This window comes from Daphnia carinata, chromosome 10 (assembly GCF_022539665.2).
Source record: "Daphnia carinata strain CSIRO-1 chromosome 10, CSIRO_AGI_Dcar_HiC_V3, whole genome shotgun sequence".
Taxonomy (NCBI): Eukaryota; Metazoa; Arthropoda; class Branchiopoda; order Diplostraca; family Daphniidae; genus Daphnia; species Daphnia carinata.
In genome coordinates, this window is record NC_081340.1 from 28728 (window position 1) to 50186 (window position 21459).

A 21459-nucleotide genomic window follows, 5' to 3' on the forward strand; every position below is an offset into this window, starting at 1 on the left:
ATAGACCTTCAAGTGGTCACACCAACAACAAAGCGAGAACTATTTGGCTTCGTTCCAAGACGGGACATCACCGACAGAGACGAGGACGGGAGATACGTGGAAATCATCACCAAAGTGAGCGACACATCCCTTCATCTGGAAGAGATCTTGCTGGCGTCCCAACGAACGTTCCTAAAGGAAGTAGCCAACCTAGCGGCATACCTAAAGAAACTACAACTCATCAACAATTTGGAGGTACTACAGCCGGAAATCATATTCCTTTTGGACAAACTGAACAATTTTCCGGAAGCCAACAACCCGTTCTTCGCACAGCAGGCGATCGACATCAAGCCAATAATCACGCAAACGGAACAAAAGTTGAGACAATCGCTGACGTTCATACAAACGAGACCAACGCAGCAACAAAGCACGCCAATCCAACAAACATCGCCGCTGTCGGGAAGCATTCCAAAGAGGAAACGGTCGCGCAGAAGAAACTATCATTTCAATCAGTCACAAACCCTGCACTGTCCTACGTACCCTCTACCCTGTCCTCGAGCCCACCCCCCCAGCCAGTCGGATACAACGCAGGGGAATTTAAGGCAATTACGAACGACATTTCAGAACTCCCTCAGAATTCCCAGGGAAGACCTTTGAATTTTTTAAAATCTAATCCAAGCATGGCGGAATCTTGTTCTCCATCAAGAGCGGCCACAGTCGATGATTTGAACGATTTCCAAAATAATCAACACACTTTTTCCCGTTTACAGCTACTTCCTTCTTTTTCTGGAAATCCCCTTGTGCGTTTTGACTCCTGGTTAGAATCTTTTGAAAGTATAGTAGAAGGATCAGGTTGGTCTGAGGGGAAAATTATTCAGATGTTAAGGGCAAAATTGGCTGATAAAGCGTTCTCGATTATTCAGGCAACTTTGAAGGGTCATCCGCACAACTATGCTTTAATTAAAGAATCTCTTCTTGATCATTTTCATGGTGACGAAAATGCTGACTTTTATCAAAAGAAGTTTAATAAAGCTAAGCGTAAGCCAGGAGAAAAGATTATAGAATATGCTCATCGTTTGCAGGAAATTTTCAAACGCGCATATCCTGTAGGCTATTCAGAAGCATCTTTTGCTATAATTCTTATGCAAAAATTTATAGAGGGGTTGGATTCCAAATTACAATCGAAAGTTAAATATAAAGAATTTAAAAATTTTAATGATCTTATTTCGGCGACACGAATGTATGCATTGCGACTGGAGGCCATGGAAACGGATAGGGAAAAACATGATTTTATTAGGGCAGTGACTGAGCCTCCTGACACCAAAGATGCAGAATTAAAAGAACTAAAGGAAATAATATTGGAGCAAAAAGAATTCGTCAAAAATGCCGTAGCAAATATCAGACAGGAAAGCAACAAAGTCGATGACCCAAAAACTGAAAAGGAGGAAATTAAGTGCGCACTTCTTGAGCTAACGCAAGCGGTAAGGCAATTGCAATTTGATAAAAACGTATCAAGCGCGCCGTATAAGAAGCAAGTTTCGTTCCAAACTAGTGACAGTAACCAGGATAGGAATTGGAGACCTCCGCAGCAGAATAACAATAACAAGGGCGCACAACCTTTCAATAAATTCCCGGATAGGCCTACAGCTCATAGAACCCCTTTTTCAAAACCAGCTGGTGATTCCCACCATAAGCCTACACAGCCACAGCTGATTTGCAATTTTTGTGGATATAAGGGTCATTCGCAGACAAATTGTTACAAATATCAACGGCAAAGTTTAGAACAAGCTCAGCCACCAATATGCTATTCATGTCGGGAAATTGGCCATAAATCAAACAACTGTACAAAGGCAAAAAACCAGAATAGGCCTAACATTCCAGGTCCGCCTCCGAATCAGGGAAACCAATAGGTATCAACTGTAACTTCGGGTCAGTTGATAGGGAGCCTCCGTGTAAATCCCGACAAGTCGCAAAATTAACAACCATAACGAATGAATCGACACCGAGAATTCCATTGAAAATTCATCAGATCCCATTTCAAGCATTATTCGATACAGGAGCGTCTAAGAGTATTATTCATGAGAAATTATTTAGGAAATTACCCCAAAGAGGTCAAGTGATCTGCAGTCAACTCGATTTTAATTTATACGATGTAGGGGAGAAAAAATTACATACGCTGGGGAGCGTTACTTTGCCCGTGCGATACGGAGAGTCAGTTTTGGAGCAAGAGTTTATTGTTACAAATGGTGTTTCTGAGGACTGTATCCTTGGATGGGACGCAATCCAGAAACACGGATTTCGGCTTGATGGAGAAGCCAAGAGCATTTATTTAGCAAGAGATAAGCAGGGATCAGCTATTTCCAGCAGTCCGGACATGGCAGTTACTTCGGTCAAAAAGACGACGTTATCTCGTCAGACGTCGCTAGTAATTGCCGCGCAAATGAAAGGGTCATTTCCGTTTGTTCCGCCGAATACAGCTTTTATATTTACCCCAGCAGAAGATTTGCCGGCCGGCATTTTTATTGAGGAGTTCGTAGGAAAAGTATCGATAGATGGGAAATATAATATTCTAGTTGAAAATCATTCGTTAAATCAAGTCAAAATCCCCAGGGATACGAAGTTAGGTGGCATCGAAGTTACTACTCGAGCGATCGGAAAAATTTCTTTAAATAAAGTTCAGGACAGGCCTAACGTGATAAAAGAGCCTATTGTAATTCCGGAGGTCGACCCCGAATTTCAAACACAGCTCGCTAAATTATTAAATGACTTTCACGACTTGTTCGCTGCTAAAGATTCAGAATTAGGCAACACAGATCTTATAAAACATACAATTGATACACAGGGACGAGGCCCTATCCGACAACGCCCATATAGAGTTACAAATAATCAAAGAAAATTATTGGAGGATAAGGTACAGGAAATGCTTGATGCGAATGTAATTCAATACTCGCATTCGCCATGGGCTTCACCTGTGGTTTTAGTTGAGAAAAAAGGTGGAGAAGTCAGGTTTTGCGTCGATTATCGGAAATTAAATAGTATCACAAAGAAAGATTCGTTTCCTATGCCAAGGATAGATGAAACATTGGATAAATTGTATGGGAAGAAATTTTTTACTACTCTCGACTTAGCTGCGGGATATTGGCAAATTCAGGTAGATGAGCCAGCTATAGAAAAAACAGCATTTGTTGTTGAAAATAATCTATACGAATTTAAGCGTATGGCATTTGGCTTGTGCAATGCACCTGCCACATTTCAAAGACTAATGAATTATGTACTGAAAGACGTTTTGGGAAGTAAGGCATTAGTTTATTTGGATGATGTAATAATCTTTTCGGATAATTTCGAGGACCATTTGAGGGATATTCGGGAAATTTTTCAACTACTACAGGATGCAAATTTAAAATTAAAACTTAAAAAATGCCAGTTTATTAAACGATCGGTAAATTATTTAGGCCATGTCATTTCGACTGAGGGAATTAAGCCAGATCCAGGGAAAATCGATAAAATAGTGAATTATAAAACACCTTCTTCTGTAGACGAAGTAAGATCATTTTTGGGATTAGCCGGATATTATAGGAGATTTATTCAAAATTTTGGATCAATAGCTAAGCCATTGACCAGATTAACTCATAAAGACCTTAGCAAAAAACCTTTTGGTTGGGGTACTGAGGAGCAAAATGCCTTTGAAAAGTTACGAACTTCTCTTGTTACGCCCACAGTATTAGTTTACCCCAATTTCAATGAAAAATTTTTACTTTTCACAGACGCATGTGATTATGGAATAGGAGCGGTACTTTCGCAGATACAAAATGGTCACGAACATCCGATAGCGTATTCTAGTAGACAATTAACAAAAGCTGAGATGAAATATGCCACTACGGAGAAAGAAGCTTTAGCAGTGATTGATGCAATTAAACATTTTCGACATTACCTTTTGGATAAGCCATTCGAGATTATTAGTGATCATCGTCCACTACAGTGGCTTAAGGATCAAAAAGATAACAATGGGAGATTAGGACGATGGGCTATATTGTTAGCTGCGACCAATTATGAGTTGAAGTATAGGCCTGGTCGTATTCACCAAAATGCTGACTGTTTGTCACGTTTAAAGGTGGCGAGTATTCAAACTGGGAAAAATATTAAGTTTATTTGTGAGAAACAATTAGAAGATGAACTTTGTATAGCTATTAGGAAGTACTTAGAGAAAGGAGAATTGGATGTAATTTTTCAACAAACTAGGCCAGATTGGGTAAAAGAAATTGAATATTTTGAAGTCATCGAAGGTACTCTTTATCGGCATGAGTTGCCTTTGTCAAATAGCAAGCGCAGCGACGTAAATTATCAATTGGTGTTACCTGTAGAGCTCCGCCATCTAGTGCTCAAGGAATTACATGACGCACCGATGGGAGGGCATTTAGCATTTTATAAGACGTATTTAAAAGTAAAAAACCATTATTATTGGCCTAACATGAGGGGCGATATTAAAGAGTATTGCCAAGCTTGCGAAATATGTATAGCTAACACTTCCTCTACATATAGAGCAGTTTTGCACCCTCATGAAGTCGCCAAAGCTCCTTTTCAAGTAATTGGAATGGACTTTTTAGGGCCTATCACTCCGATTTCGCCTAACGGAAATAGTTATATTTTAGTTATTACTGATTATTTCAGCCGATGGGTAGAAGCTGTCGCTTTAAAAGATCAAACTGCGTTAACAACAGCTGAGTGTATATATAAAACCATTATTGTCCGTCATGGGATGCCGAAAGCTATTTTATCTGATCGTGGAACAAATTTCACGTCAAAGTTATTTCGATATTTTTGCAAAAAATTAAAGATCGATCAAAGATTAACGACTGCATATAATCCAGCCAGTAATGGGGAGACCGAGAGATTTAATAGAACATTAACAACAATGTTAAGGAAGGAATTAAAGGATGGGGAACATTCCAATTGGGAGGATATGTTAGACGACGTATTATTTGCATATCGTAGTTCAGTGCACGCGTCAACACTTGACACCCCTTATTATTTGCTGCATGGTAGGGACCCGAATATTCCAATTAATGAATTTCTGGATGCGTCCCCAAAAACTTTTAAATCTTCTTCTGATTATGTGGGTAATTTAGCAGAACGTTTGCGATATAGTTTCCAAAGGGTTAGGGAAGAAAGCAGAAAAGCTAGGGAGCGCCAGAGGGAACAATATAACAAACGTGCTAAGGAAAAGCGGTACGCTGTGGGCGATAGAGTGTTATTGGATATTCGTGTAGTTAAAGATGGGGACTGTAAGAAATTCACGTCTAAATATAAAGGGCCGTATAGGATAGTTAAGGTATATTCTAATAATACAGTAGATATAGCAGATAATTCCTATATCTGTCAACGTACTCACGTTAACAGATTAAAACCTCTATATGAAACAATGCTTTGGAAGACCGAGCATTGTCCTCCATTTGAATCGTCTTCTGAGTTTGAGAATCGATTTCGTAAAACAATTTCAACTCAAACAATTGATGAATCAGAAAATCTGGATAAGCCTATAGATGAAGTTGATGATTTGTATGTTATCCAAGAAATTGTAAACCCTTCTCCTGATGTAAACACTACACTTCTTGGCGACGACTTGAAAATACACACCGGAAAAGAGGCGAGAACTCTCGCGACGAAAAAAAATACGAATTCGACTGAACAATCGACGAAGATGGAGTTCATTCATCTGGATTCACACGATTCTGAAAATTGTGCGAAAGACACGCCGGAAGAGTGTCCACCAAATGAGATACAATCTGAAAATTTGCAAGAAAATTTGGAAAAGGATGCACCTGAAGCAGTCGCGAACACCGGACGCCCACAAAGAAATCGCAGGAAGCCTATTCGATATGGATTTTAATATGAGTCTCTCTTAGCTGCTCTCTTATGGTTAGAAGGGACTATATAAGCCCCTTGACATACAGTGACAGATATTCGACAGTTTGTGTTTGGTGACCTTGGTTCCAACATGGATTCCGGCAGAGCGGTGGAACCGAACCAGTGGGACATCGCCCAAACCATCGAAGTGGCGACGACATCTAATCCACTCACCGGTAACGAGGAACCGGCGGCCAAACGTCCCGGGACAAAAGAAGAAGGAGAGTTAGAAACTGACGAAGAAGAGGAGATATGGCGGGAGAAGGCCGTGGAGGAATTTCTACAGCCAATATTGACTAAGGATGAGAAAAGGAAAAGAGACGACGATGAAAAACTGTGGGATGAGATGTGGGATAATTATCGAAGCCCAGGTGCTCATTCACAGGACTCGGAAAACGAATTTAACTGGCGGCGGGAGCAGCGCCGCTACAACAGAGAAATGCGTCGACGGACAAGGGAGTTGGCGGAGGAGCTACAACTCCATATCCGCCAAGAAAACTGGAAAAGAGCAGTGCTCAAGCTGAAGAAGATTCTGGATCTAGATCCCGAAAATCGAAGTCCACCCCTGTATGGTTGGTTTCCAGAAGACTGGAACCCGGCCTACCGTTGCAGATTTTGTAAGAAGGATTGAAGGAAGATGAACCGATATTTTCGTCACTTTAATAAATTCTTTTATTCTCTTTGTTTTAGTGCTTTTGTGTATGAGTAATGTTACCCTTTTTGTGTATGAGTTCTTACGATTATTCTCTTTTATATTCATGTTTGTATTTTCCACCGACTTGTATGGCATGGCATCTCTTATATTCGCTCGTCCGACGTTCAAATATATGTACGCTTAGGTTCCGAACCTCGTATAATTTTTTTTTCACTTCATTATTATTTACTATTTCCCTGTGATGATAGGAGAGTTTCTCTTCTATGATACATGGGTGAGGAGGACTTAACATAAAACAAATAAAAATATAACAATAAGAGTAGGAAAAAACTGAATGCAAATATCAATAGTTGAAGAGTAGTATTACTTTACTGTAATCAAATCGGACAAGGGTACGATGACAAGAGGTGCGAATGCAGGAAACGCATATATATATATATGTACACACGTATATATGTATATATATATGAATTTCGATGATGAGCTGTATGATTTCTCCTATTTATGATTAATTGTACCACTTGTTACTCCTGATATATGTTAATGTTAGATATACATGAATTTTGTATATGTTTCTGTGTTTCGGGGAATTTGTAATCCGCTACTGTCCGAATGTTCCCTATAAGATTACATCTGCTCTCGCATCAATATGTGGATTCGGCAACGGAAGATTTGCTTACAACGTCAAGAAGAAGCAATTAAAATAAGGCATTCAACGTGTCGTTTTTGAACAAAGGGAACTAGTTCCCCATTCCGAGAAATTGTTCAACACAGCTGACGACATCAATATCTTAAAATATATTCGACGCTGTTGGATGGCCGGGAATCAATCCTTCATCGCAACTCGTAACGTCGTTCTGTCAAGAAAAGTTTTTTTTTTCCGAAAAATGCCAAAGGATAACAACAGAGGCCATCGGCTACCATCATACACTACTCGTCGGCATAGTTCCGACCGGGCTTGGCGGCTGAGGCCAATTGATTTCGGGGAGCCGGAAGCGGGGCCATCTGGCCGTGTTACACCACCATCTATTCCGCCCCGGAACCACAGCAACCCGCCCCCACACCGGCGCACCCCAACCCGATACCACTCTCGGAACTCTCTGGCCGTTTCCCCTAACTGGCCTACCCAACGCGACCTCAACCTGCACTACCTGAACCTTCGAACCGGAATTCTAAAACTAGAGCTACACAAAGCTCTAAACGAGGGTCAATGGAAACGATCAGTGGAAAAACTTCAGGAGATCCTGGAGCTTGACCCGCAAAACCGTATGCCTCCACCACACAATTGGGCGTTATCCCAATGGTGGATACAAGACGTATGCCCCACCTGCGGACGGGCCGGAAGGCGCCCCAGCGGCCCGGTGGTCATAACCATCGGTGATTAGCCTTTCGTTACATTGTCTTTATGTTATTGTTTTACCCACATTCATCCCTTTTATACTTGTATCTTATGTGCCCCGTTGTAATCTATTAAATACTATATACAGATTTTGATTTCATATTGTATTTGAATGTTTTTCCTCTTTATAAAACCAGACATAAAGGTGCTCTCACGTCATGATACCTATATCACCTGACGTATATACAAATCACCTGTTTGAAAAAAAAAAAAAAAAAAAAAAAAAAAAAAAAAGAGGAGGAGAGAATGAAATGAAAGTGATAAGGGAATACGTAAATTTTTGTTGTGTATTCGCACTTATTTTGTTTTATACCTTAACTTCCCTTTTGTTCACCAACCTATTTCTTTTTCGAAGTGTCAAAATGAGTACTAAGGTAGTTCCAAAATTATGTATTGTTTCACATTTCATAAAATAACGACACTAACATAATATACATTTTTTTTTTTTTTTTTTTTTTGGAGAAAACAAAAACATAAAAATTATAACCAGATAATAAAAGGGCGTTTAAGGTAGTTTAAAAAAAAAAAAAAAAAAAAAAAAAAAAAAAAAAAAAAAAAATTTTTCGTGTATTGGTTCGCATTTCATAGAATAACAACACTAACACAATATATATCGTGCAGTGAACGTATTCACGCTAAGAAAACTAAAACTTCTGTTATAGTTGCACAAAATTATTTCGCACACACAACTCTTCTTTTTACAGCACCCCCAAGCCACTTTTTCTGTATTTCTTCTTATGAAATGTAGCCACCGCCCAGATTTTCCCCAACGCGACCCTCACTATACACTTCTCTTCACTTGTCTTTTCCGTTGAACACTAAAGCTATTCCAACACTTCGCAGCAAGTGAGGGGTTATATTTTCTTTCGTTTACTTTTATCAACCTCCTTTTCTTACCTCTTTTCACTTTCCTTTTCTTACACACTGAAGCTGCCCCAACACTTCCCAGCGAGCTAAGAAATATATTTCCTTTCGTTGAGTTTTATCATCTCCCTTTCACACCTCCTTCCGTTCCTTCTTCAATTTTGAAGTGTACAGACATTTTGAACCAAGTAGAGAAAAATATTTTTGCTCCCTCTTTTTGCCGGAGGGCAACTAACAAGCCTTTCCATACACTTGCATTCGTATTCGGAAAATTCCTTGTTTCCCCTCAAGGCGCATTGGCTCCGCCCACCCGTTCGTATTTCACATTCTTTTCCTTTCGTTCCTAGCCAAGTCCCTTTTCCCTGCGTTGGACTTAGGAAAAAATGAAAATCCGAGTTTGACCTTTCGCGCACGGACTTTTTCCGCCGTGAAATTTTTAACGTTTCTTTTCTTCTCCGCATAATTAAACGAACCAATCTTTTTCTATTCTTTCTTTTTGATAATTACGCGCGTTTTTTCCTCTTTCCAATGATATCATTTTCGATTAAAAATAATTTTTCCTTATGCCCGAAAACACAGTTATAATGCGACACCCTTTTATTCCCTATCCTTTGTCGTAGCGCAGTTACTGAAAAACCGACGGGAAATAGTTGACCTTTTGGGAGCCGACGGCAAAATTTTTACTTTTACTTTCTTTTTCCTCTTGTCTTTTATTCTATTCTCAATATCTCTATATCTATATATATAAAAAAAAAAAACGAATTCCAATGTCGATGTAGAATATTTTTGGCCACTGCTCGGTTTAAATTTTTCTTATGTATTGTTTTTTTGCGTATGTAGAAATGTCGTCCTTGTCCATTTTGTTACTGTTATGTCTTTACGGACTTAACGTTCGAGCATTTGACGCGACCGTATGTGATTGTACCGAGTCGTCGAAGATGGGAATAATTCAATTTTCGGATGCCGATTGTCATCCGGAAATAAATGATAAACATTCCGCTGACGTACAATATTCTATATATAGTGAAGTGCGTGCGGCTGTTCATTTTCCTGGACATATTTGTGCTAAATGGAAACAAATACGCCATGTCACCATGAATTTTTTTGGACAATTAGTGATTGTGCCTGACAAAATTCCGCTTGACATTACGTCTGATGAGTGCAACGATATGATTAACAGTCTCCGGTGCGACGATCAAAAAATGAGTGCTACAGAAAATAAATATGTTTTTGATCGTGAACCTCAAATTTTCGGTCGTTGGTTACAAACAATTGATGTGGAAATTGTCAATTGTGCGCTCGAGAAAATTCGTCTTTATCAAGATATTGAAGATGGTAATTTTTCCACACCTATTGGTATTGCTTCCGCGTCAACAGGTCATTTGTCGCATAATCATTTAACGTTGGTTTGGGACAAAACCTATACTCAGCGTACTGAACCCAAAGCTCATCTTATTGAATCTGGAATTGGGAAATTAATCCGAAAAACGGGCAATGACAGAATTTTTCGCCTTCAAGATGATAAAAAACAATTGGATTTTCATTTATCTTTTCAACCGCGTTGTATTCCCATACAAAACTCTTGTTCAAAGAAATCTGATGCTTTTAACATCGTCGGCCAATCAAAACTCTTCGTTACAACGGCGGCCATCATGGAAAATTTGTTGACAATAACATTGGCGGACCCCGCGCCACCTAGCGCTCAAAATTTGGATCATCCCGCTAACTTGCAATATATTCGTGATCAATTTACGGACCATGAAAATGAACTATCACGATTAATCCAAATCTTACAATGTGATTCAAGAAAGGCCAAACATGTAAGAGCAATTATTGCAGCACAATATAATGGCTGGTTAGCTGCTTCGCATCTAGATCTACCCAAATGCACAAAATTACAAGCATTTGGAAAAACTGCCATTGTCATATCGTGCAAACCTTTAAATGTGACCTTCGAGACCGTCATAACGTCTTGTGGACCGCAACCAAAATTTAAAAACTATACCATTAATTTAGATGGTTGGGAACTTGTTAAATATTCGCCGTGTTATTGGACTAATGGATTTGTGAACTTCAATGACGTACCTTATGCGTTTCGCAATACCACTTGGAAGCCCGTGAACGCAAGCATCGTCTTACCGGTACAAGACCTTGCGCATTCTTTTCGTTATGAAGATGTGAAATTTTTTGACTATGAACATAAAAGTAACCCTGCGTATGGTGAAACTATTATGGATCATATGAGTATTATGGCTGATATTGCCGCAGCTATGAATGAACATTCGCCGAGTGAATTTTCGGCCAATAATCGACCAAGTGTGACCAACGTTTTGTATCAGCATCTGGAGTGAACTCTTATACTAGCTGGTGGGAAACTATTAAAAATTATTTCTTTATTGGTGTACTTTGCCTCCTTGGTCTACTTTTTCTACGTATCTGTTATGGCTGTGGATTAATTTCCGTGAATATGAACGCCACCTAGTGGTCAGTTTTGAAATTTCATCTTCTATAAACTAGAGGTATTTTAAAACGAAATACAAAAAGAATGGTGCATTTCCGTGAGAAAAGTGACCTCTTTCAAGAAAGTGAATTTTATATGTTTGCATTTTTGTGGTTGACCGAACGCGATGGTTACCAGTCCAATATCCTTAACTATATAAATCAATTGTACTTGTGCTGGTTTTAATGGACATTACTGGAGTGTATTCATTTTATTTTGGAACTGAATTGTCAACGGCCATACCACGTAGAACAAACCTTGTCTCGTCAGCTCCAGGAAGTTAAGCTACGTCGGGTTCCGTTAGTACCTAGATGGGTGACCGCTTGGGAATACGGGATGCTGTTGGCATCAAAACTTTTATATCCACCTAGCCGTTTTTGGATGAATCACAGGGAAGTACGAACCATCTCGTGGTGAATTCTAGTATTTTCTAAAACGCCACCTAGTGGTCAGTTTTGAAATTTCATCTTCTATAAACTAGAGGTATTTTAAAACGAAATACAAAAAGAATGGTGCATTTCCGTGAGAAAAGTGACCTCTTTCAAGAAAGTGAATTTTATATGTTTGCATTTTTGTGGTTGACCGAACGCGATGGTTACCAGTCCAATATCCTTAACTATATAAATCAATTGTACTTGTGCTGGTTTTAATGGACATTACTGGAGTGTATTCATTTTATTTTGGAACTGAATTGTCAACGGCCATACCACGTAGAACAAACCTTGTCTCGTCAGCTCCAGGAAGTTAAGCTACGTCGGGTTCCGTTAGTACCTAGATGGGTGACCGCTTGGGAATACGGGATGCTGTTGGCATCAAAACTTTTATATCCACCTAGCCGTTTTTGGATGAATCACAGGGAAGTACGAACCATCTCGCGATGAATTCTAGTATTTTCTAAGACGCCACCTAGTGGTCAGTTTTGAAATTTCATCTTCTATAAACTAGAGGTATTTTAAAACGAAATACAAAAAGAATGGTGCATTTCCGTGAGAAAAGTGACCTCTTTCAAGAAAGTGAATTTTATATGTTTGCATTTTTGTGGTTGACCGAACGCGATGGTTACCAGTCCAATATCCTTAACTATATAAATCAATTGTACTTGTGCTGGTTTTAATGGACATTACTGGAGTGTATTCATTTTATTTTGGAAACTGAATTGTCAACGGCCATACCACGTAGAACAAACCTTGTCTCGTCAGCTCCAGGAAGTTAAGCTACGTCGGGTTCCGTTAGTACCTAGATGGGTGACCGCTTGGGAATACGGGATGCTGTTGGCATCAAAACTTTTATATCCACCTAGCCGTTTTTGGATGAATCACAGGGAAGTACGAACCATCTCGCGATGAATTCTAGTATTTTCTAAGACGCCACCTAGTGGTCAGTTTTGAAATTTCATCTTCTATAAACTAGAGGTATTTTAAAACGAAATACAAAAAGAATGGTGCATTTCCGTGAGAAAAGTGACCTCTTTCAAGAAAGTGAATTTTATATGTTTGCATTTTTGTGGTTGACCGAACGCGATGGTTACCAGTCCAATATCCTTAACTATATAAATCAATTGTACTTGTGCTGGTTTTAATGGACATTACTGGAGTGTATTCATTTTATTTTGGAACTGAATTGTCAACGGCCATACCACGTAGAACAAACCTTGTCTCGTCAGCTCCAGGAAGTTAAGCTACGTCGGGTTCCGTTAGTACCTAGATGGGTGACCGCTTGGGAATACGGGATGCTGTTGGCATCAAAACTTTTATATCCACCTAGCCGTTTTTGGATGAATCACAGGGAAGTACGAACCATCTCGCGATGAATTCTAGTAATTTCTAAGACGCCACCTAGTGGTCAGTTTTGAAATTTCATCTTCTATAAACTAGAGGTATTTTAAAACGAAATACAAAAAGAATGGTGCATTTCCGTGAGAAAAGTGACCTCTTTCAAGAAAGTGAATTTTATATGTTTGCATTTTTGTGGTTGACCGAACGCGATGGTTACCAGTCCAATATCCTTAACTATATAAATCAATTGTACTTGTGCTGGTTTTAATGGACATTACTGGAGTGTATTCATTTTATTTTGGAACTGAATTGTCAACGGCCATACCACGTAGAACAAACCTTGTCTCGTCAGCTCCAGGAAGTTAAGCTACGTCGGGTTCCGTTAGTACCTAGATGGGTGACCGCTTGGGAATACGGGATGCTGTTGGCATCAAAACTTTTATATCCACCTAGCCGTTTTTGGATGAATCACAGGGAAGTACGAACCATCTCGCGATGAATTCTAGTATTTTCTAAGACGCCACCTAGTGGTCAGTTTTGAAATTTTATCTTCTATAAACTAGAGGTATTTTAAAACGAAATACAAAAAGAATGGTGCATTTCCGTGAGAAAAGTGACCTCTTTCAAGAAAGTGAATTTTATATGTTTGCATTTTTGTGGTTGACCGAACGCGATGGTTACCAGTCCAATATCCTTAACTATATAAATCAATTGTACTTGTGCTGGTTTTAATGGACATTACTGGAGTGTATTCATTTTATTTTGGAACTGAATTGTCAACGGCCATACCACGTAGAACAAACCTTGTCTCGTCAGCTCCAGGAAGTTAAGCTACGTCGGGTTCCGTTAGTACCTAGATGGGTGACCGCTTGGGAATACGGGATGCTGTTGGCATCAAAACTTTTATATCCACCTAGCCGTTTTTGGATGAATCACAGGGAAGTACGAACCATCTCGCGATGAATTCTAGTATTTTCTAAGACGCCACCTAGTGGTCAGTTTTGAAATTTCATCTTCTATAAACTAGAGGTATTTTAAAACGAAATACAAAAAGAATGGTGCATTTCCGTGAGAAAAGTGACCTCTTTCAAGAAAGTGAATTTTATATGTTTGCATTTTTGTGGTTGACCGAACGCGATGGTTACCAGTCCAATATCCTTAACTATATAAATCAATTGTACTTGTGCTGGTTTTAATGGACATTACTGGAGTGTATTCATTTTATTTTGGAACTGAATTGTCAACGGCCATACCACGTAGAACAAACCTTGTCTCGTCAGCTCCAGGAAGTTAAGCTACGTCGGGTTCCGTTAGTACCTAGATGGGTGACCGCTTGGGAATACGGGATGCTGTTGGCATCAAAACTTTTATATCCACCTAGCCGTTTTTGGATGAATCACAGGGAAGTACGAACCATCTCGCGATGAATTCTAGTATTTTCTAAGACGCCACCTAGTGGTCAGTTTTGAAATTTCATCTTCTATAAACTAGAGGTATTTTAAAACGAAATACAAAAAGAATGGTGCATTTCCGTGAGAAAAGTGACCTCTTTCAAGAAAGTGAATTTTATATGTTTGCATTTTTGTGGTTGACCGAACGCGATGGTTACCAGTCCAATATCCTTAACTATATAAATCAATTGTACTTGTGCTGGTTTTAATGGACATTACTGGAGTGTATTCATTTTATTTTGGAACTGAATTGTCAACGGCCATACCACGTAGAACAAACCTTGTCTCGTCAGCTCCAGGAAGTTAAGCTACGTCGGGTTCCGTTAGTACCTAGATGGGTGACCGCTTGGGAATACGGGATGCTGTTGGCATCAAAACTTTTATATCCACCTAGCCGTTTTTGGATGAATCACAGGGAAGTACGAACCATCTCGCGATGAATTCTAGTATTTTCTAAGACGCCACCTAGTGGTCAGTTTTGAAATTTCATCTTCTATAAACTAGAGGTATTTTAAAACGAAATACAAAAAGAATGGTGCATTTCCGTGAGAAAAGTGACCTCTTTCAAGAAAGTGAATTTTATATGTTTGCATTTTGTGGTTGACCGAACGCGATGGTTACCAGTCCAATATCCTTAACTATATAAATCAATTGTACTTGTGCTGGTTTTAATGGACATTACTGGAGTGTATTCATTTTATTTTGGAACTGAATTGTCAACGGCCATACCACGTAGAACAAACCTTGTCTCGTCAGCTCCAGGAAGTTAAGCTACGTCGGGTTCCGTTAGTACCTAGATGGGTGACCGCTTGGGAATACGGGATGCTGTTGGCATCAAAACTTTTATATCCACCTAGCCGTTTTTGGATGAATCACAGGGAAGTACGAACCATCTCGCGATGAATTCTAGTATTTTCTAAGACGCCACCTAGTGGTCAGTTTTGAAATTTCATCTTCTATAAACTAGAGGTATTTTAAAACGAAATACAAAAAGAATGGTGCATTTCCGTGAGAAAAGTGACCTCTTTCAAGAAAGTGAATTTTATATGTTTGCATTTTTGTGGTTGACCGAACGCGATGGTTACCAGTCCAATATCCTTAACTATATAAATCAATTGTACTTGTGCTGGTTTTAATGGACATTACTGGAGTGTATTCATTTTATTTTGGAACTGAATTGTCAACGGCCATACCACGTAGAACAAACCTTGTCTCGTCAGCTCCAGGAAGTTAAGCTACGTCGGGTTCCGTTAGTACCTAGATGGGTGACCGCTTGGGAATACGGGATGCTGTTGGCATCAAAACTTTTATATCCACCTAGCCGTTTTTGGATGAATCACAGGGAAGTACGAACCATCTCGCGATGAATTCTAGTATTTTCTAAGACGCCACCTAGTGGTCAGTTTTGAAGTAGTAGTAGCCGGTTTTGGTGAAATTTCATCTTCTATAAACTAGAGGTATTTTAAAACGAAATACAAAAAGAATGGTGCATTTCCGTGAGAAAAGTGACCTCTTTCAAGAAAGTGAATTTTATATGTTTGCATTTTTGTGGTTGACCGAACGCGATGGTTACCAGTCCAATATCCTTAACTATATAAATCAATTGTACTTGTGCTGGTTTTAATGGACATTACTGGAGTGTATTCATTTTATTTTGGAACTGAATTGTCAACGGCCATACCACGTAGAACAAACCTTGTCTCGTCAGCTCCAGGAAGTTAAGCTACGTCGGGTTCCGTTAGTACCTAGATGGGTGACCGCTTGGGAATACGGGATGCTGTTGGCATCAAAACTTTTATATCCACCTAGCCGTTTTTGGATGAATCACAGGGAAGTACGAACCATCTCGCGATGAATTCTAGTATTTTCTAAGACGCCACCTAGTGGTCAGTTTTGAAATTTCATCTTCTATAAACTAGAGGTATTTTAAAACGAAATACAAAAAGAATGGTGCATTTCCGTGAGAAAAGTGACCTCTTTCAAGAAAGTGAATTTTATATGTTTGCATTTTTGTGGTTGACCGAACGCGATGGTTACCAGTCCAATATCCTTAACTATATAAATCAATTGTACTTGTGCTGGTTTTAATGGACATTACTGGAGTGTATTCATTTTATTTTGTGGAACTGAATTGTCAACGGCCATACCACGTAGAACAAACCTTGTCTCGTCAGCTCCAGGAAGTTAAGCTACGTCGGGTTCCGTTAGTACCTAGATGGGTGACCGCTTGGGAATACGGGATGCTGTTGGCATCAAAACTTTTATATCCACCTAGCCGTTTTTGGATGAATCACAGGGAAGTACGAACCATCTCGCGATGAATTCTAGTATTTTCTAAGACGCCACCTAGTGGTCAGTTTTGAAATTTCATCTTCTATAAACTAGAGGTATTTTAAAACGAAATACAAAAAGAATGGTGCATTTCCGTGAGAAAAGTGACCTCTTTCAAGAAAGTGAATTTTATATGTTTGCATTTTTGTGGTTGACCGAACGCGATGGTTACCAGTCCAATATCCTTAACTATATAAATCAATTGTACTTGTGCTGGTTTTAATGGACATTACTGGAGTGTATTCATTTTATTTTGGAACTGAATTGTCAACGGCCATACCACGTAGAACAAACCTTGTCTCGTCAGCTCCAGGAAGTTAAGCTACGTCGGGTTCCGTTAGTACCTAGATGGGTGACCGCTTGGGAATACGGGATGCTGTTGGCATCAAAACTTTTATATCCACCTAGCCGTTTTTGGATGAATCACAGGGAAGTACGAACCATCTCGCGATGAATTCTAGTATTTTCTAAGACGCCACCTAGTGGTCAGTTTTGAAATTTCATCTTCTATAAACTAGAGGTATTTTAAAACGAAATACAAAAAGAATGGTGCATTTCCGTGAGAAAAGTGACCTCTTTCAAGAAAGTGAATTTTATATGTTTGCATTTTTGTGGTTGACCGAACGCGATGGTTACCAGTCCAATATCCTTAACTATATAAATCAATTGTACTTGTGCTGGTTTTAATGGACATTACTGGAGTGTATTCATTTTATTTTGGAACTGAATTGTCAACGGCCATACCACGTAGAACAAACCTTGTCTCGTCAGCTCCAGGAAGTTAAGATACGTCGGGTTCCGTTAGTACCTAGATGGGTGACCGCTTGGGAATACGGGATGCTGTTGGCATCAAAACTTTTATATCCACCTAGCCGTTTTTGGATGAATCACAGGGAAGTACGAACCATCTCGCGATGAATTCTAGTATTTTCTAAGACGCCACCTAGTGGTCAGTTTTGAAATTTCATCTTCTATAAACTAGAGGTATTTTAAAACGAAATACAAAAAGAATGGTGCATTTCCGTGAGAAAAGTGACCTCTTTCAAGAAAGTGAATTTTATATGTTTGCATTTTTGTGGTTGACCGAACGCGATGGTTACCAGTCCAATATCCTTAACTATATAAATCAATTGTACTTGTGCTGGTTTTAATGGACATTACTGGAGTGTATTCATTTTATTTTGGAACTGAATTGTCAACGGCCATACCACGTAGAACAAACCTTGTCTCGTCAGCTCCCTGCAGTTAAGCTACGTCGGGTTCCGTTAGTACCTAGATGGGTGACCGCTTGGGAATACGGGATGCTGTTGGCATCAAAACTTTTATATCCACCTAGCCGTTTTTGGATGAATCACAGGGAAGTACGAACCATCTCGCGATGAATTCTAGTATTTTCTAAGACGCCACCTAGTGGTCAGTTTTGAAATTTCATCTTCTATAAACTAGAGGTATTTTAAAACGAAATACAAAAAGAATGGTGCATTTCCGTGAGAAAAGTGACCTCTTTCAAGAAAGTGAATTTTATATGTTTGCATTTTTGTGGTTGACCGAACGCGATGGTTACCAGTCCAATATCCTTAACTATATAAATCAATTGTACTTGTGCTGGTTTTAATGGACATTACTGGAGTGTATTCATTTTATTTTGGAACTGAATTGTCAACGGCCATACCACGTAGAACAAACCTTGTCTCGTCAGCTCCAGGAAGTTAAGCTACGTCGGGTTCCGTTAGTACCTAGATGGGTGACCGCTTGGGAATACGGGATGCTGTTGGCATCAAAACTTATATATCCACCTAGCCGTTTTTGGATGAATCACAGGGAAGTACGAACCATCTCGTGGTGAATTCTAGTATTTTCTAAAACGCCACCTAGTGGTCAGTTTTGAAATTTCATCTTCTATAAACTAGAGGTATTTTAAAACGAAATACAAAAAGAATGGTGCATTTCCGTGAGAAAAGTGACCTCTTTCAAGAAAGTGAATTTTATATGTTTGCATTTTTGTGGTTGACCGAACGCGATGGTTACCAGTCCAATATCCTTAACTATATAAATCAATTGTACTTGTGCTGGTTTTAATGGACATTACTGGAGTGTATTCATTTTATTTTGGAACTGAATTGTCAACGGCCATACCACGTAGAACAAACCTTGTCTCGTCAGCTCCAGGAAGTTAAGCTACGTCGGGTTCCGTTAGTACCTAGATGGGTGACCGCTTGGGAATACGGGATGCTGTTGGCATCAAAACTTTTATATCCACCTAGCCGTTTTTGGATGAATCACAGGGAAGTACGAACCATCTCGTGGTGAATTCTAGTATTTTCTAAAACGCCACCTAGTGGTCAGTTTTGAAATTTCATCTTCTATAAACTAGAGGTATTTTAAAACGAAATACAAAAAGAATGGTGCATTTCCGTGAGAAAAGTGACCTCTTTCAAGAAAGTGAATTTTATATGTTTGCATTTTTGTGGTTGACCGAACGCGATGGTTACCAGTCCAATATCCTTAACTATATAAATCAATTGTACTTGTGCTGGTTTTAATGGACATTACTGGAGTGTATTCATTTTATTTTGGAACTGAATTGTCAACGGCCATACCACGTAGAACAAACCTTGTCTCGTCAGCTCCAGGAAGTTAAGCTACGTCGGGTTCCGTTAGTACCTAGATGGGTGACCGCTTGGGAATACGGGATGCTGTTGGCATCAAAACTTTTATATCCACCTAGCCGTTTTTGGATGAATCACAGGGAAGTACGAACCATCTCGCGATGAATTCTAGTATTTTTAGTATTTTCTAAGACGCCACCTAGTGGTCAGTTTTGAAATTTCATCTTCTATAAACTAGAGGTATTTTAAAACGAAATACAAAAAGAATGGTGCATTTCCGTGAGAAAAGTGACCTCTTTCAAGAAAGTGAATTTTATATGTTTGCATTTTTGTGGTTGACCGAACGCGATGGTTACCAGTCCAATATCCTTAACTATATAAATCAATTGTACTTGTGCTGGTTTTAATGGACATTACTGGAGTGTATTCATTTTATTTTGGAACTGAATTGTCAACGGCCATACCACGTAGAACAAACCTTGTCTCGTCAGCTCCAGGAAGTTAAGCTACGTCGGGTTCCGTTAGTACCTAGATGGGTGACCGCTTGGGAATACGGGATGCTGTTGGCATCAAAACTTTTATATCCACCTAGCCGTTTTTGGATGAATCACAGGGAAGTACGAACCATCTCGTGGTGAATTCTAGTATTTTCTAAAACGCCACCTAGTGGTCAGTTTTGAAATTTCATCTTCTATAAACTAGAGGTATTTTAAAACGAAATACAAAAAGAATGGTGCATTTCCGTGAGAAAAGTGACCTCTTTCAAGAAAGTGAATTTTATATGTTTGCATTTTTGTGGTTGACCGAACGCGATGGTTACCAGTCCAATATCCTTAACTATATAAATCAATTGTACTTGTGCTGGTTTTAATGGACATTACTGGAGTGTATTCATTTTATTTTGGAACTGAATTGTCAACGGCCATACCACGTAGAACAAACCTTGTCTCGTCAGCTCCAGGAAGTTAAGCTACGTCGGGTTCCGTTAGTACCTAGATGGGTGACCGCTTGGGAATACGGGATGCTGTTGGCATCAAAACTTTTATATCCACCTAGCCGTTTTTGGATGAATCACAGGGAAGTACGAACCATCTCGCGATGAATTCTAGTATTTTCTAAGACGCCACCTAGTGGAAATACAAAAAGAATGGTGCATTTCCGTGAGAAAAGTGACCTCTTTCAAGAAAGTGAATTTTATATGTTTGCATTTTTGTGGTTGACCGAACGCGATGGTTACCAGTCCAATATCCTTAACTATATAAATCAATTGTACTTGTGCTGGTTTTAATGGACATTACTGGAGTGTATTCATTTTATTTTGGAACTGAATTGTCAACGGCCATACCACGTAGAACAAACCTTGTCTCGTCAGCTCCAGGAAGTTAAGCTACGTCGGGTTCCGTTAGTACCTAGATGGGTGACCGCTTGGGAATACGGGATGCTGTTGGCATCAAAACTTTTATATCCACCTAGCCGTTTTTGGATGAATCACAGGGAAGTACGAACCATCTCGCGATGAATTCTAGTATTTTCTAAAACGCCACCTAGTGGTCAGTTTTGAAATTTCATCTTCTATAAACTAGAGGTATTTTAAAACGAAATACAAAAAGAATGGTGCATTTCCGTGAGAAAAGTGACCTCTTTCAAGAAAGTGAATTTTATATGTTTGCATTTTTGTGGTTGACCGAACGCGATGGTTACCAGTCCAATATCCTTAACTATATAAATCAATTGTACTTGTGCTGGTTTTAATGGACATTACTGGAGTGTATTCATTTTATTTTGGAACTGAATTGTCAACGGCCATACCACGTAGAACAAACCTTGTCTCGTCAGCTCCAGGAAGTTAAGCTACGTCGGGTTCCGTTAGTACCTAGATGGGTGACCGCTTGGGAATACGGGATGCTGTTGGCATCAAAACTTTTATATCCACCTAGCCGTTTTTGGATGAATCACAGGGAAGTACGAACCATCTCGTGGTGAATTCTAGTA

At 39.3% G+C, this 21459-nt stretch overlaps 22 pseudogenes; all 22 read left to right on the plus strand.

Annotated features, from left to right (window-relative positions):
* Positions 1 to 11530: 11530 nt before the first annotated feature.
* LOC130699830 (5S ribosomal RNA) lies at positions 11531 to 11649 on the plus strand (annotated as a pseudogene).
* Positions 11650 to 11994: 345 nt separating this feature from the next.
* Positions 11995 to 12113, plus strand: LOC130699829 (5S ribosomal RNA; annotated as a pseudogene).
* A 346-nt stretch (positions 12114 to 12459) lies between these two features.
* On the plus strand, positions 12460 to 12578 carry LOC130699828 (5S ribosomal RNA; annotated as a pseudogene).
* A 345-nt stretch (positions 12579 to 12923) lies between these two features.
* On the plus strand, positions 12924 to 13042 carry LOC130699827 (5S ribosomal RNA; annotated as a pseudogene).
* A 345-nt stretch (positions 13043 to 13387) lies between these two features.
* On the plus strand, positions 13388 to 13506 carry LOC130699826 (5S ribosomal RNA; annotated as a pseudogene).
* A 345-nt stretch (positions 13507 to 13851) lies between these two features.
* Positions 13852 to 13970, plus strand: LOC130699824 (5S ribosomal RNA; annotated as a pseudogene).
* Positions 13971 to 14315: 345 nt separating this feature from the next.
* Positions 14316 to 14434, plus strand: LOC130699823 (5S ribosomal RNA; annotated as a pseudogene).
* A 345-nt stretch (positions 14435 to 14779) lies between these two features.
* On the plus strand, positions 14780 to 14898 carry LOC130699822 (5S ribosomal RNA; annotated as a pseudogene).
* A 344-nt stretch (positions 14899 to 15242) lies between these two features.
* On the plus strand, positions 15243 to 15361 carry LOC130699821 (5S ribosomal RNA; annotated as a pseudogene).
* Positions 15362 to 15706: 345 nt separating this feature from the next.
* LOC130699820 (5S ribosomal RNA) lies at positions 15707 to 15825 on the plus strand (annotated as a pseudogene).
* A 369-nt stretch (positions 15826 to 16194) lies between these two features.
* Positions 16195 to 16313, plus strand: LOC130699819 (5S ribosomal RNA; annotated as a pseudogene).
* A 347-nt stretch (positions 16314 to 16660) lies between these two features.
* On the plus strand, positions 16661 to 16779 carry LOC130699818 (5S ribosomal RNA; annotated as a pseudogene).
* Positions 16780 to 17124: 345 nt separating this feature from the next.
* On the plus strand, positions 17125 to 17243 carry LOC130699816 (5S ribosomal RNA; annotated as a pseudogene).
* Positions 17244 to 17588: 345 nt separating this feature from the next.
* On the plus strand, positions 17589 to 17707 carry LOC130699831 (5S ribosomal RNA; annotated as a pseudogene).
* Positions 17708 to 18052: 345 nt separating this feature from the next.
* LOC130699832 (5S ribosomal RNA) lies at positions 18053 to 18171 on the plus strand (annotated as a pseudogene).
* A 345-nt stretch (positions 18172 to 18516) lies between these two features.
* Positions 18517 to 18635, plus strand: LOC130699815 (5S ribosomal RNA; annotated as a pseudogene).
* A 345-nt stretch (positions 18636 to 18980) lies between these two features.
* LOC130699814 (5S ribosomal RNA) lies at positions 18981 to 19099 on the plus strand (annotated as a pseudogene).
* Positions 19100 to 19444: 345 nt separating this feature from the next.
* On the plus strand, positions 19445 to 19563 carry LOC130699836 (5S ribosomal RNA; annotated as a pseudogene).
* Positions 19564 to 19917: 354 nt separating this feature from the next.
* Positions 19918 to 20036, plus strand: LOC130699835 (5S ribosomal RNA; annotated as a pseudogene).
* Positions 20037 to 20381: 345 nt separating this feature from the next.
* Positions 20382 to 20500, plus strand: LOC130699834 (5S ribosomal RNA; annotated as a pseudogene).
* A 298-nt stretch (positions 20501 to 20798) lies between these two features.
* On the plus strand, positions 20799 to 20917 carry LOC130699825 (5S ribosomal RNA; annotated as a pseudogene).
* Positions 20918 to 21262: 345 nt separating this feature from the next.
* On the plus strand, positions 21263 to 21381 carry LOC130699813 (5S ribosomal RNA; annotated as a pseudogene).
* The last annotated feature ends 78 nt before the right edge of the window (positions 21382 to 21459 follow it).